This window comes from Pseudorca crassidens, chromosome 4 (genome assembly GCF_039906515.1).
Source record: "Pseudorca crassidens isolate mPseCra1 chromosome 4, mPseCra1.hap1, whole genome shotgun sequence".
Classification (NCBI taxonomy): domain Eukaryota; kingdom Metazoa; phylum Chordata; class Mammalia; order Artiodactyla; family Delphinidae; genus Pseudorca; species Pseudorca crassidens.
Genome location: NC_090299.1, coordinates 51229497 through 51242978, shown reverse-complemented (window position 1 = coordinate 51242978; position 13482 = coordinate 51229497). Strand labels below are relative to the sequence as shown.

The 13482-nt window shown below is 45.8% G+C and overlaps 1 protein-coding gene and 1 pseudogene across 1 annotated transcript in view; one reads left to right on the top strand and one right to left on the bottom strand.

Annotated features, from left to right (window-relative positions):
* CCDC149 (coiled-coil domain containing 149) overlaps window positions 1–13482 on the top strand; it is a 98656-nt gene that overhangs the window by 52543 nt on the left and 32631 nt on the right.
* Window positions 3730–3902, bottom strand: LOC137224157 (U2 spliceosomal RNA; annotated as a pseudogene).

The window sequence follows — 13482 nt, the reverse complement described above, 5'->3', positions numbered from 1 at the left end:
ATTTTTCCAGCCACATCTGTTGCCATTAGTCACCTCACACTTCATTCCTGCAGGACTAATTTCAGCCCCTCAGCTGAGCCATACTGCAGTTGTGCCTCAGGGCCTTTTGCACCTGCTGTCTGCTCTCTGGAACACTCTTCCCCTTTACTTCCGTAAACTCCCACTCACCTTTCAGGTCATAGGTCAAATGTAGCCTTCTCCGGCTCTCAGGGGCAGGTCCTGCACACACCCACAGTGCCCTGCTCTTTTCCCTCTGCTTGTACTTGTTTGGCACCCCTCCCCCAAAGGTAAACGCTTTGCAGGCCAAATTCCTGTATCCCTAGGAATTTGCATCTTAGTTCGCGATGCACAGACATTATTTAATAGATCTTTATTGAAGGAATGGAATAGGATAAATGAATGAATGAGTGAATGAATAAAGGGAATGCAAAAAGGTTCAATAAAGAGGAAGAGGAAAAGAAAAAGGAAGAGCACAAGAAAATAGCAGACTGACTGCCCCTGTGGTTGTCATCACTAACTCTCCTTGTGGGGTAAGGAGTAGTTTAGAAACCTGGAGAAAGGAGCTAGAAAAGCAAACTATTCCATCCAAGAAAAAGCAGAAGAAAGCCAAACCTAAGGTGTGAGACCTCAGGAAGCCCCTGGAAAGGTCAGGGGATCCGATGCTGAGCCTTAGTGGATGTGGGGTAAGAGTCCTGCTCCTAGGCTGGCGCAAGCCTGTTAAATTCAATAATACTTAATAATGGATGTTGTGGGATTCCTAACTCCCCCCATTCCGAACAGAAGGGCTTGTGGCATCACTTTATGAGCAACTATTGAAGTGGAAGTTTTTTATCTCCAAGTTGTCATTTTAACTGATGACCCTTAGCCATATTTTGGGAAGCCCAGATTCTAGATGTTAAGAACATTTAAGAAACAAGGTGATAGGAAATTACTTGCCTTGGCTATTTTAAGGTAGACTAATTTTTCCATTTGTTCAGCTAGAGCCTTGTAACCGTACGTGCCATAAAGCATTTTCAAACAGCCTCTTGAAAGATGTGTTACCACCCTGTCTTACAAGCAGCTTAGCACTCACACAGGGTTGGAGGTGGAGGGTGGGATTCCATGATCAACAAACCTATTATCTCTCTGAGAAGCACCCCAAGAATTTCTTGAGGCTTCTGGACAGACACAAAGGCCCAGTTCAAACCAGAGGAGGGGTGGGAAAGGGGAAGCCTAGTAGACACCCTCCCCTTCCTTGCTAATAATAGCTCTGAAAGGTTAAGTGGGGAAGGGAGAACTCACACCTCCACAAATCACCCTGGGGAAAGCTTTTCATGAGGGTGGATTGTCCAGGGTTCTTTGTGTGGCAGTCTGTGAGGAATAAGGACCAATTACGTGGAAAACCCAGGCAATGCTAGGGCCTCAAGTGTGGAGAGCAACCCACCCAGAGAATTACAGCTCCCCTTCTTGCTCCAGAGGTATGCCTGCTTCCTCTTCTGGGCATTAAGAAAAGAGTGGATTTAGGGAAAGGGGACGGGGGGGAAAAGGAGGCCTCTGAGAACTTAAGAATCAGTAAGAGGCAATCCACAAAACTAGCAGAGTACACTTGAATCACAGATATCCAGAGGTGAGCTGGTGAACCAGCTCTTCTGAAGAGGAAGCCTGGCTGGTAGCACTTTACCAGTTTCCGTGGTGTAAATACTGATGCCATGGCATTTAAACATCAGGCTAGCAAAGTGAAGTTACTGAACTGGGAGTTAGAAAGCTTGGGACTCCAGAAAGAGCTAGCTCCAGCCTCCCACTGCCAAGTGGTATAATCTAGAATAGTCCAAGAGGTCCATCTTTAGAAACTGCTAGACCCAGGTTTATATTCTAACTCTGCCAGTTATTATCCGTGTGGCCTTGAGCAAGTCAGTTGTCTCTCTAGACCCCAGTTTCCTCATCTGTAGAATGGAAGTAATGATACCTTACATAGAATTGCTGTCAGGTTTCATCATTATTCATCAATACATAATTGGGGACTCACTGTGTGCTGATTAATGTTCTAGGAGCTGTGACTACGTCAGGAATAAGAAAGACAAGGTGCCTGTTCTCACAGAGCTTACAGTCTAGTTGGGGAGACAGAGAATAAGAAAATAAAATACCTAGGTAAGATCATCAGACAGTGGTTAGTGCTGGGAAGAAAAGCAAGCAGGAGATTTAATGGTTGGGAGTGTGTGTGTGCATGCAATATTATGTTTATAAAGGGCGTAGCATAGTAAGCATCCAGTAAGCACTCGTAAAGGGTAAACATTGCTGGTATCTTTAGCACAACCTGGGCCCAGATTGGCCTAGTGTCCTCTTGTATCAGAGTTCCACCAGGAATCTCAAGGTCTTCCTTTCTGTTGATCAACTGTTTCCAGTGAACCCCGGGGGTATGTGCCTCCCAACAGAGACAGAGATTGGGGGTAAGAAGGCTGGCATCTGGCATCTGGATCCCCAAAACTCAGCCCTCCTTATCACCACCCGACTTTATTATTTATCACCACCCCAAACGTCATTGCTTTGGTGTCACGCTCCCAGAAGCTTCCTTGCATTTTGTGTACCCTTGTGGAATAAGCACCTAATAGAACAGGCCGGGAGCAGCATCTCATGTTCCTGCTGGGTTTCCTTGTCTGCTTGCTTTTATTTTTCCTTCATTTTACAGACTATGGCACTTTAAGTGCAGAAGAACAATAATGCAATGCGAAGTACTCAAAAGCAAGGAACTTCAGGTGGACAGTGTCAGGCAGTCACACTTCCTGGGCCCCTGCTGGCCAATTTAAATGTAACTGTTTGCAGTGGCGCATAAACACGGGGTTTTGCCCTTAATAATGAGCTTTATGTTACACCAGCTGAAGGTCTTTAAGTACCTCTGTTTTATCTGGTGTTGCCCCATAAAATGATAGACCCCTTCTGTGAACGTACCTCTATTGATGTGGGACTTCTGGAAGGATTCAGCAAGCAAACCAGTTAAGTCAAAGCCACCAGCTAATTCAGGCAGACCAATGAGCATGCAGGTGACTAACTGAAGTATACTCTGTTAAAAAAAAAAAGTGTTCAGCTTGGATGTTTGTAACAGTCCAGGATGAGGGATCAGAGAGCTCTTTGTAAACATTTCCTCTTTATGCTTCAGAGGAGCACGGAGGTGCCCTAGCTTGTGGGAAACCCACATGAAGAGGGCACTCTAATGAAAAGCTCTCACCTTGGGGCATTATAAAAATTAATTACAAAGAATTAAAGTGAGTGATAAGGGCCCTTTACCTGCTCCAGCCCCATCATATCTTATTCTAACTGGGATCTTGATGGTGAAACACAGGCAATGCTCAGTTCAGCAAGCAGCCAGACTAGTGCACCATTTCCTCATGTTTTATTGTCAGATGAATTAGACAAATGAATTTGGTCTCAGACACCATATTTGAGCTTGTTCTGGCTTATATGAGCACACAGTCCGGGTAGACCAAGCGACCAAAACAGTGTGGTTTTGGACATTCGTCCCCTAGACAATGCACTGTAATTACACTTTGTAGAGAACTGATTCTGAAAGATATCTCTGCCTAAGACTTATTTTATAGTATACCATACCCAAATTACACTAAAATGAAAACAAATTGAAGCACCTTTAAACTGCTTGGTGCAGGCTTCCCTGGTGGCACAGTGGTTGAGAGTCCACCTGCCGTTGCAGGGGACACGGGTTCGTGCCCCAGTCCGGGAAGATCCCACACGCCGTGGAGTGGCTGGGCCCGTGAACCATGGCCGCTAAGCCTGCGCATCCGGAGCCTGTGCTCCGCAATGGGAGAGGCCACAACAGTGAGAGGCCCGCGTACTGCAAAAAAAAAAAAAAAAAAAAAACTGCTTGGTGCAACTCTCTACACTTGATCTTAGCCAAAAGGCCGAGAAGTGATTGGTGCAACTCTCTAAAGATTGTCGCTCTGGGAGCAATGTGTTCTGAACTATCTGAAGGTAATTCAGGGGCTTCCTAGCTGTGTAACCTTGGGCCAGTTGCTTGACTTCTCTGTGTCTTCAGTTCTCATCTGTACAATGGAGATAACTTGCCTATGGAGGGTAGTTCAGTTCAATTCATTTCAATACATCTTTACTGAAGACTCAACTCTATGGTCTGGGAATAGGGTAGTAAACAAAAACCAATGAGTTCCTGCCTTCATGGAGCTTCTATTCTAGTGGGGACAGATGGGCAGTAAGCAAATAAACAAATTAATATATGACATTGCACAGATTCTGAGAGGCACAGGCTTTCAATTTGAACATCTCTGATGTAGTTATTGGTATCATGTAGTGATGACTGGTATTTTTCAGTCTTTTTGGTCATGCATAGTGGTGGGTCTTAGAGCTGATAGAGTCTTATATTTGATGAAATACAGTATAATATGTCAGAAGGTACTAAGTGCTTAACAAGTTACTGCAGGCTAGGGGGCTGTACAGTGCAGCCTGGGCTGCCGGGGATAGGGGAGGAGGGCAACTACTTATACTGGGTGGTCAGGAAGGCATTTCTGTTGACACACCCTTTGCTCAGAGGCCTGAAGGAAATGAGGTGGGAGGTGGTCAGATAACTGGGGGATGAGGTGCAGAGACCCTGAGTGAGCGAGCTTGGGTGACACAGGCACGACATAGGGGGCCAGCGTGCCTCCTGTGAGGATTAAATACAGGAAGTTATACAGGGCACTTAATGCAGAACACCCTCCACAGGGGGAGCGCCAGGCAGTGAGTGCTATCGTCGGTGTGGAGAGAGGCCGCAGAGCATCCACTCCAGAGCCCTCGCCTGCCTGGGGTCAGCTCCCGACCCTGCCATTTCTAAGGTCTGTGACGTGGGCAACTTACTCCAGCTCTCTGTGTCTCTGCTTCTCTTCTGACAACGGGGATTGTAACAGTGCATCACAGAGTGTCTGTTGGACTTACTGGGGCAATGTGCGTAAGCACCTAGGACAGGGCTTGTTGTGTTAAGGGTGAGGGGACACTGCAGCCTCCTGATCTGATCATGAGCCCCAGGCAAGGAGCCCTGGTTTCAGAGCCCTGCAGCAGCCCCTATGAGCTTCTCCCCTATGAGGAGGACGGGGCAGTGTCTGCCTCCCGGGGTTGGGAAGCAGCACATGAGAGACTTCCTGTATTTAAGGTGTATCTGAGGACTCCCTGCGGTTAGCCAGACACTGCTATGGGTGCCGGCTATTTCAGCGCGTATGAACAGCCAGGTTCCTGCAGTGGAGCTGACAGGGGGAGGGACAAACAGATGAACCAGGTGATTTCTAGCAGTATGATGAAGGCAGTGGGGCCCTTGAAGGTGAACGGCTTCAGCGACAGTGTCCAGGGAAGACCTCTCAGAGGAGGTGACATTTGATCTGTGACCTGAAAGAGACAAAAGAAGTGGGTTCTGGATAGACCTGTGGGCAGGCTGCTCAAGGGCAGAGCAAGTGCAAAGGCCCAGAGGCAGGCAGGAGCAGGTTGTGCTTGAGGCACTGAAGGAGAGCCAGTGTGGCCAGCAAACAAGGGAGGTGGTTGGAGGTTGGGTTGGGAGGTGGGCAGGGGCAGCTCATGCATCAGCAGCTCTCATAAGGGCTTTGCAATTTATTCCAAATTTATTCCATTGCAGTGAAAAGCCACTGGAGGTATCGTGTGTAAGGAAAGCGTATAGCATGTTGTTTGGCCCAAGTCGGGTGCTCGTTAACTGGGAAATATCGACACACGTTAATGAGTGTGTGCATGATAATCTCCAGAGCCTGGGAGGAAGAATATGAAAACTGCTGGGTTTCTTTTTTAAGTGACAAATTCTTTTGTTTAAAGCTAGAACTAGATTTGCCATATAGGTTTAGGAATTTGAACTTTGGTATACACAATAGAGTTGCCTACTTGGAGCCTTTTAAGCTCTCCTGTCTAATTTTATCAAGGGTATTTCAAAAGGTCAGGGGGCAGTTGGAGAGGATGTGGAGAAAACCAACAGGAAAAGTAAAGAAAAGATAGGCAGGACCTTGTCTGTTAAGTCGCCCAGCACAACACTGGCAGATGAATGTTTGATCAATGGCTTTCGGTGTTGACCTCTCCCTAGGCGTGCTATTTGCAGCAGTACACAAGGACCGGGGGTGAGGAAGGGCTAACATCCACTCCTATTAATTCTTGCATCTCATCTTCCCAGTAACTCTGACAGATAGAGAGTCACTGTATAAGAATTATAACCATACCAGCTATAACTGGGGATTGTACTTTTAAAGCTCTTCAGAGAGTGATTATTGCATTGTATCTTCACATTGCAAGGATGGAAACCCCGAGAGCTGGAGTTGTGCAGTGCACAGGCTGGGCAGCCGTACATAGCTGTTCTGTCTACAAGATAGCTTTTATTCTTACTGTAGACTGAATGTGCCCCCACCCCAAATTCATACGTTGAAACCTGATCCGAAATGTGATGGTATTAGGAGGTGGGGGCTTTGGGAAGTGATTAGGTCATGACAGCAGAGTTCTCATGAATGGGATTAGTGCCCTCATAAAAGAGACCCCAGTGAGCAATTTTGCCCCCTCTGCCATGTGAGGACACAGTGAGAAGATAGCTGACTATGAACTGGGAAGTGGGCCCTCACTGGACCACGAACCTACCAGTGTCTTGATCTTGGACATCCTAGACTCCAACTGTGAGAAGTAAATGTTTGTTGTTTATAAGCTACTCAGTCTGTGGTATTCTGTTATAGCCACCTAAACAGACTAAGACAGGAGTTGGTACTAAGACGTGGGGTGCTGCTATAACAAATACCTAAAATGTGGAAGCAGCTTTGGAACTGGGTAGTGGGTAGAGGCTGGAAGAGTTTTGAGGTTCCTGCTTGAAAAAGCCTGTTGTCCTTCACAGCATTGCTGTGAATGGACCATTAAGGGCAATTCTGGTGAGGACTCAGAAAAAAAAAAAGAGAGCTGCGGAGAAAGCGTCCACCTTCTTGGAGAATACTTAAGTCATCCTGAACAGAATGTTGGTAGAAATATGGACAGTAAAGGCCATTCTGATGAGGCCTCAGATGGAAATGAGGAACACGTTATTGGATGCTGGGGAAAAGGCCGTCCTTGTTATAAAGTGGCAACAATCTGGCTGAACTGTGATTGAGTTCTATTGTTTTATGGAAGGTAGAACTTGTGAGCAATGAAACTGGATATTTAGCTGAGGAAATTTCTAAAAAATGTGTTGAAGGAGCAGGCTGGTTTCTCCTGACTGCTTATAAAATGTGAGACGAGAGAGATGATTTGAAGATGGAATTGTTCAGCAAAAAGGAACCAGAGTTTAAAGATTTGGAAAATTCTCAGCCTGTCCATATTGCAAAAAATGAGAACGCTAAGGGTGTTGGCCAAACAGCCATGTGGTAAAGAGATTAGTATGGGTTAGAGGCCGGGCGCTGTTTTTCAGGGCAAGAGAAGAATGACACGGAAGCTAACTTAGAGCCCAGCAAGGCTGCCACTCCCGCCACAGGCCTAGAGTACATGGCTCTGGGGGACAGATTGCCTTCACCTGGGTTAGAATGGAGGGGGCCTCCCGGAGCCCCAGGGCTGAGACCACAGCCCAGTAGAGCTGCAGGGCACCAGAGCAGAGCCACTGCAGGGCTGTCCTGCCAAGCCTTGGCGGTGATGTTGCCAGTGGGCCTGGAAGGCAGAGCATCGAGCCAGAGGATTAGTCCTAAGCCTTAACATTTAACGTTGTTTGATCTGTTAGGTTTTGGACTTACTTGAGACCTGTCACCCCTTCCTTCTTTCCTATTTCTGCCTTTTGGAATGGGAATGTCGCTCCTGTGTGTGTCCCACCTTTGTATTTTGGAAGCACATAACTTGCTAGGTTTCACAATTTCACAGGTGGAGAGGAGTTTGCCCCAGGATGCATCTCACCACGAGTTTCACCCATACCTGAGTTAGATGATATTTAGATGAGGTTTTGGACTTTAGACTTAAGAGTTGATGCTGGAACCAGTTAATTCTTTGGGGGTTATTGGGATACAGTAAATGTATTTCACGTGTAAGAAGAACATGAATTTGGGGGCAATCAAGGGTGGAATGCTATAGACTGTGTCGCCTCCCCAAAATTCATATGTTGAAACCTCCTCCCCAGTGTGATGGCATTTAGAGGTGGGAGCCTTTGGGAGGTGATTAGATCATGAAGGTGGAGCTCTCATGAATGGGATTAGTGCCCTTATAAAAGGGACCCTAGAGAGCTCTCTCACCCCTTCCTCCATGTGAGGACACAGAAAAAAGACAGCCATCTATGAACTAGGAAGCAGGCTCTCACCAGACACCCAACCTGCTAGCGACTTGATCTTAGACTTCCCAGCGTCTAGAACTATGAGAAATAAATGTTTGTTGTTTATAAGCTATGCAGTCGATGGTAGTCTGTTATAGCAGCCTGAATAGACTAAGGCAATCTCCACTTTCAAAAACACTAAAGTCACTTGGGGCTCAGTGAGGCTAGATGACAGCCAAAGACATGTGACTAGGATCCGCAGATACAGGATCTGAACACAGTTTACACCTGGAGAATCATAGCTGCTCCTGCTGCCAGCTGCCTTCCTCCCACTCTCTGTTGGGGAAAATGGATTCAGGCAAATGAAAACAAGAGGAGGGAGAGACTGTTGAGGGCTATGAGGGATGAAGCCCAAGAAGAGATCAAGGAAGAAGCGAGTCATTCTGACTGGGGGGCCTTGGCGGGACCAGAGTTTGAGCAGGGCTTTGGCAGAGGAGTTGGACTCCATCGGCAGGGTGAGGGGAGAGCGCCCAAGAGCCTTTTGTCGCATCGTTTTGCAGCCCTGTCCCTCAGCCACATCCCAGCTGCAGCTGCACCTCATCCATAAGCGGACGATTCACACCCATAATTCATTCATAAATGTTTATTTCCATCTAAATCAGCAAATGGATGCATCTCCTGGTGGCCGTGTGCGTGCCTCTCAGGGCACCGATCCACTTCAAGCGTTGGCACAGGGAGGCTAGCCGCGCAGTGTTGATGGCCCCATTGTAGGAAATCAAGCACTCCAAGCAGTTGCTTCATAGAGCTTCCAAGGTGGGAAATCAGCCTCACTGCCTGCAGTCTACAGATAAGGTTGGCTCAGCAGCTCGGCTTCCTCCAGCTTAGAAGAAAGATCGACTTCCCCAGTGGGCATATGTGTGGGGAAACTCACGTGGAGGAGGACACCAATGAGCACAGCAATAATCATAATAGCAGCTGACATTGATCAAGCACTTTGTATGTTCCAGGGGCTGTGCTAAGTATGGTAGAGAAATCTCATCTTCTCTTACTTGGGACTAGGTTCTAAAGTCAGCGGGTGAGAGGCAAAACCTTGTGTCTAGCAGAAATTCACCTTGACGGTCTCTTAAATTGTCCATGAAGTTCAGGGCAGGTGGCCATGTGTCTCCTGAATAGGAGTCTTATGTATAAATATGAACAGTATGATTTTGTCTAAATGTATTATCAGTCCCTCTCCCACCTTGCTCTCAGTCTGGGACATTGAAAGCAGGGGTGGGTAGAGCCACCAATTTAAAACATTTGTATTTCTCTCCCATCCCCTCTTCTCCATCTCTCTCTTCCTCCACTTGGTTCTCCCCGTCATCTTTTTGCCAAACACATACATTTGAATTCTCCTAAATTAAATGCTCATTTAATACAACGTCACTCTCTTACTTCGTGTTTAATGTTGGGTAGGGGAGATTGCCCCCTCTACTCCTCTTGATGTCTCTGTTTTTTTTGGAGTCCCACACGACATGCAGGATCTTAGTTCCCCAACCAGGGATTGAACCCTGAAGTGGAAGAGCAGAGTCCTAACCACTGGACCAATAGGGAATCCCCCCCCTTCTTGATTTCTTGTGGCTGGACATGAGACAGATTAACAGGAGAAAAAGAAACACATTTTAAATTCATGCTGGTCCCATAGACATGGGACCTAAGAAGTGCCCAAAGCAGATAACTTTTATACTTTTTAGACAAAGAAATAATAAATTTGGGAGGAGTTGACAGGACAAAGAAACTTAGGTTCGGGGTGCCCAATTAGTGAAGAATCTAAACCGAGTTTGGGCTTGGGGTAGTAAATTAAAGCAGTAACAGGGTTTGTTGATACTGGTTTCTCGCCCAAATCCCCATCTCTGGCGATAAGGGCATCCTTCTACCTCCAGATGCAGGAGGGCACCCTTCACATGAGAGATTTTTTTTTTTCCTGCTTTCGGGGTGACAGAAAGGAGGGTCAGAGTGTCCCTCGTGTGTTGGGCATTTCTTAAGTAACTTTAATTCAAAATAATAAATATGCCATTGAGGCACATTTGGGGGCAGCCTACTCTGGGCCCCAACAGTTACAGCAACCTTGGCCAGGAAAAAGCTGTACTGTTACTGTCGTATTCTTACAGTGAAGGATACTAAGACTCAGAGAAGTTCAGGCATATTCCTGAGATTGCACAGCTCTCGAACTTGGCCCCAGAACACCCCCCCGCCCCCTGGCAGATGGACTCCAGAGCCCATCAGCTGTCAGCTGGGAAGGCAAGAGAACTCTCCCTGGGGCTGCCATCCCTATCGCGATGGCCTCCTTGGGCCCCTTCAGCTGATTGAACTTGAGTGTCAGACCCAACCAGTGATCCAGCTTTTACCAACTTGGGCCTCACTTTTAAAAATAAGTGTTTCATCTAGTCCAGCCCTGAGATTTAATAGCCGATATTGTATGCACATTGAACACCAAATGATTGTTAACATGTTTATTGAAGCTTAACAGGCATCCAGTATATAAAAGATGACTCTCTTATATGGCTGTCAGACCTCAATAAACATGTTTAATAATTAATTGGCATTAAGCAAACATAATTGTGTGATTCTAAATTAAGTGTTCGGCGAAGCGTACTGTGAATGGAAAACCTCAGTGGTGTTTTATTACTTAAAGTTCAGGCTGTCAGTCTGGCTTTTCACATACGAGGAAAAGCGTCCCGCTTTCAAAGCCGTGTTGCAGACCTCCTGTTGCCTCATGCCAAAAGTGGCACAGGCCTTCTTGTTCCTAGACCCTTTCATCTGAGAAATGTTTCTTGCTTGGTTAGCTGTTTGTCTTTCTGTGTACTCACCTGGGGTTCTGAAAGTCCTGAGCCAAGACTGTGATGTGAAAGATGTTTTCACATATCGGCTTTCAGGTAAATTAACCAGTTCTGACATAAACTCCGTTCCTCTCACAGTACAGCCGATTCTTGACATTTGCTATAGTTACATTCTCTAAAATCACTGCAAACACTGAATTAGGGAATATTGAACCATTGTTCCTAGGGGAAATAGGAGATTAGGTTCCTCTGAGCCTCTGGTCACAATATTTTTGTCACCTGATCAATATAGAACTGTTTTATATGTGTTTCTCTTTAAAGTCACCTTATTTAATTTATATTGTTGTTTCTTTAACATTGAACTCACAGCCAATAGCACTGTAACTCGTGCCTGAAGGAAGCTCATCTAACACACGTATATTCTCTGTAAGGCGCATCATGGCCTCTCGTGCTCAGGAACACGAGACAACACTCCAGCACTGCACAGGAGGGCCATTCTAAATGGCAAAACACCAACAGAAAGCACAAAAATGTGAAAAAAAGTGGCACGAAAGAAACCATGAAAAGGACACTTGTTTACAGTATGAGCTAAAACAAGAAAGCAGAACATTGCCTTGTTCCACTTTAGCTGGGAACGTTCCTGCGGGATGCTTCCCAGTTTTTGCAGCTCTGTGTTTATCTGCACATGTCCCCTCATGATGCAAAAGCACCATGAATGCTGATTTCGAGACTGCAAATAAATTTGCATTAGGCAAGTACACAAATTCAGAATCCTTGAGCTTTGGAATGGGGATTCCTTTAAGCACGGCCATCTGTGTACCTAAGTGCCGTATGTCCCCTGCTAGGCCTTTGTACAAGCTGTTCCACCTGCTTGGAACACTGTGTGCTGATCCTAATGATGCATTTGCTCATAGTAGATGCACAATAAATATACGTCCAGTTCATCTGACTAGTTTTCAAATAAGGACCCCAAATATATGTCATTTGCAGGAATAAAGACACAGACCTACTAGAGAATGGACTTGAGGATATGGGGAGGGGGAAGGGAAAGCTGTGACAAAGCGAGAGAGAGGCATGGACATATATACACTACCAAACGAAAAGGTAGATAGCTAGTGGGAAGCAGCCGCATAGCACAGGGAGATCAACTCGGTGCTTTGTGACCGCCTGGAGGGGTGGGATAGGCAGGGTGGGAGGGAGGGAGACACAAGAGGGAAGAGATATGGGAACACATGTATATGTATAACTGATTCACTTTGTTATAAAGCAGAAACTAACACACCATTGTAAAGCAATTATACTCCAATAAAGATGTAAAATATATATATATATATTTATATATGTGTCATTTGAAAATGCTCTTTACTTTTCAGTAGTCATCATTTCCTGCACAGTTCATTGCTGTTATTTATTATTCCTATATAGTTAATATTCTACCTTGGCTTTTAACTTTCTCACCTGCCCCTGAATCCTTAGGGACTTGAAAAATAAAGCCATTCTGTCTATTGGCAACAAATCCCTTAGGATCCACGCAGGAACGAGGGAGAGCATACCCCAGCAGGTATTCCTGGATGGGTTGGATCTGTGTGGCAGCAAAAAACTGTCCCCAGGATTTCATCCATATATGAAGCCCATCTGCACACACCCTACAGGGAGGTGGAGGAATCAGTCTTGCGACCTCTTTCGAAGAAGCATCAGGAAGCAGTGCTGTAAAGTCAAAAAAGCACTTTTTAATGGCCACCTGCTTGGCACTGAACGGCATGTAGGGGATGCTCTGGGACCACTGGACCTTCCTGGAGTCTCTAACATAGTTTCCATCATGGCCCTACTGGAAAGTTTGGAGCTGCACATGGAGCTCGGCCCCAGAGACTGGGAAAGCCAAGGGTTCTGCAGGGATGCTTTGGAAAATTACACTTTTAGGACTAGAATTTAGTTCCTAGGGATTTTAAAACATTTAAAAAGTACGTTATGAAAGTCATGTATACTTATTTTAAAAGTTAGAAAACAAAGAACAGATAGCATACACAGTCTTGCATCACCTAAACTTACACACACACATTTAAGGGTTTTAGTGTATTTGGTAATTTTTTTCTTTTGTATGTGGGTTCTTAGTATAATTTCAATCATACTGCATATTTTGTTTTCGGCTGTGCCGCACGTCATGTGGGATCTTAGTTCCCTGACCAATGATCAAACCCGTGCCCCCTGCACCCCCTGTATTGGAAACTCGGAGTCTTAACCCCTGGACTGCCAGGAAAGTGCCTTTATTTAAACATTTTTTAAAAATATTTATTTATTTATTTTCTGGTCGCACTGTGTGGCTTGTGGGATCTTAGTTCCCTGACCAGGGATTGAACCCAGGCCCCCAGCTGTGGAAGCATGGAGTCTTAACCACTGGACTGGCAGAGAAGTCCCCAAACTGCGTATTCAAGTTAGTTTTCTGCTTTTTTTCCC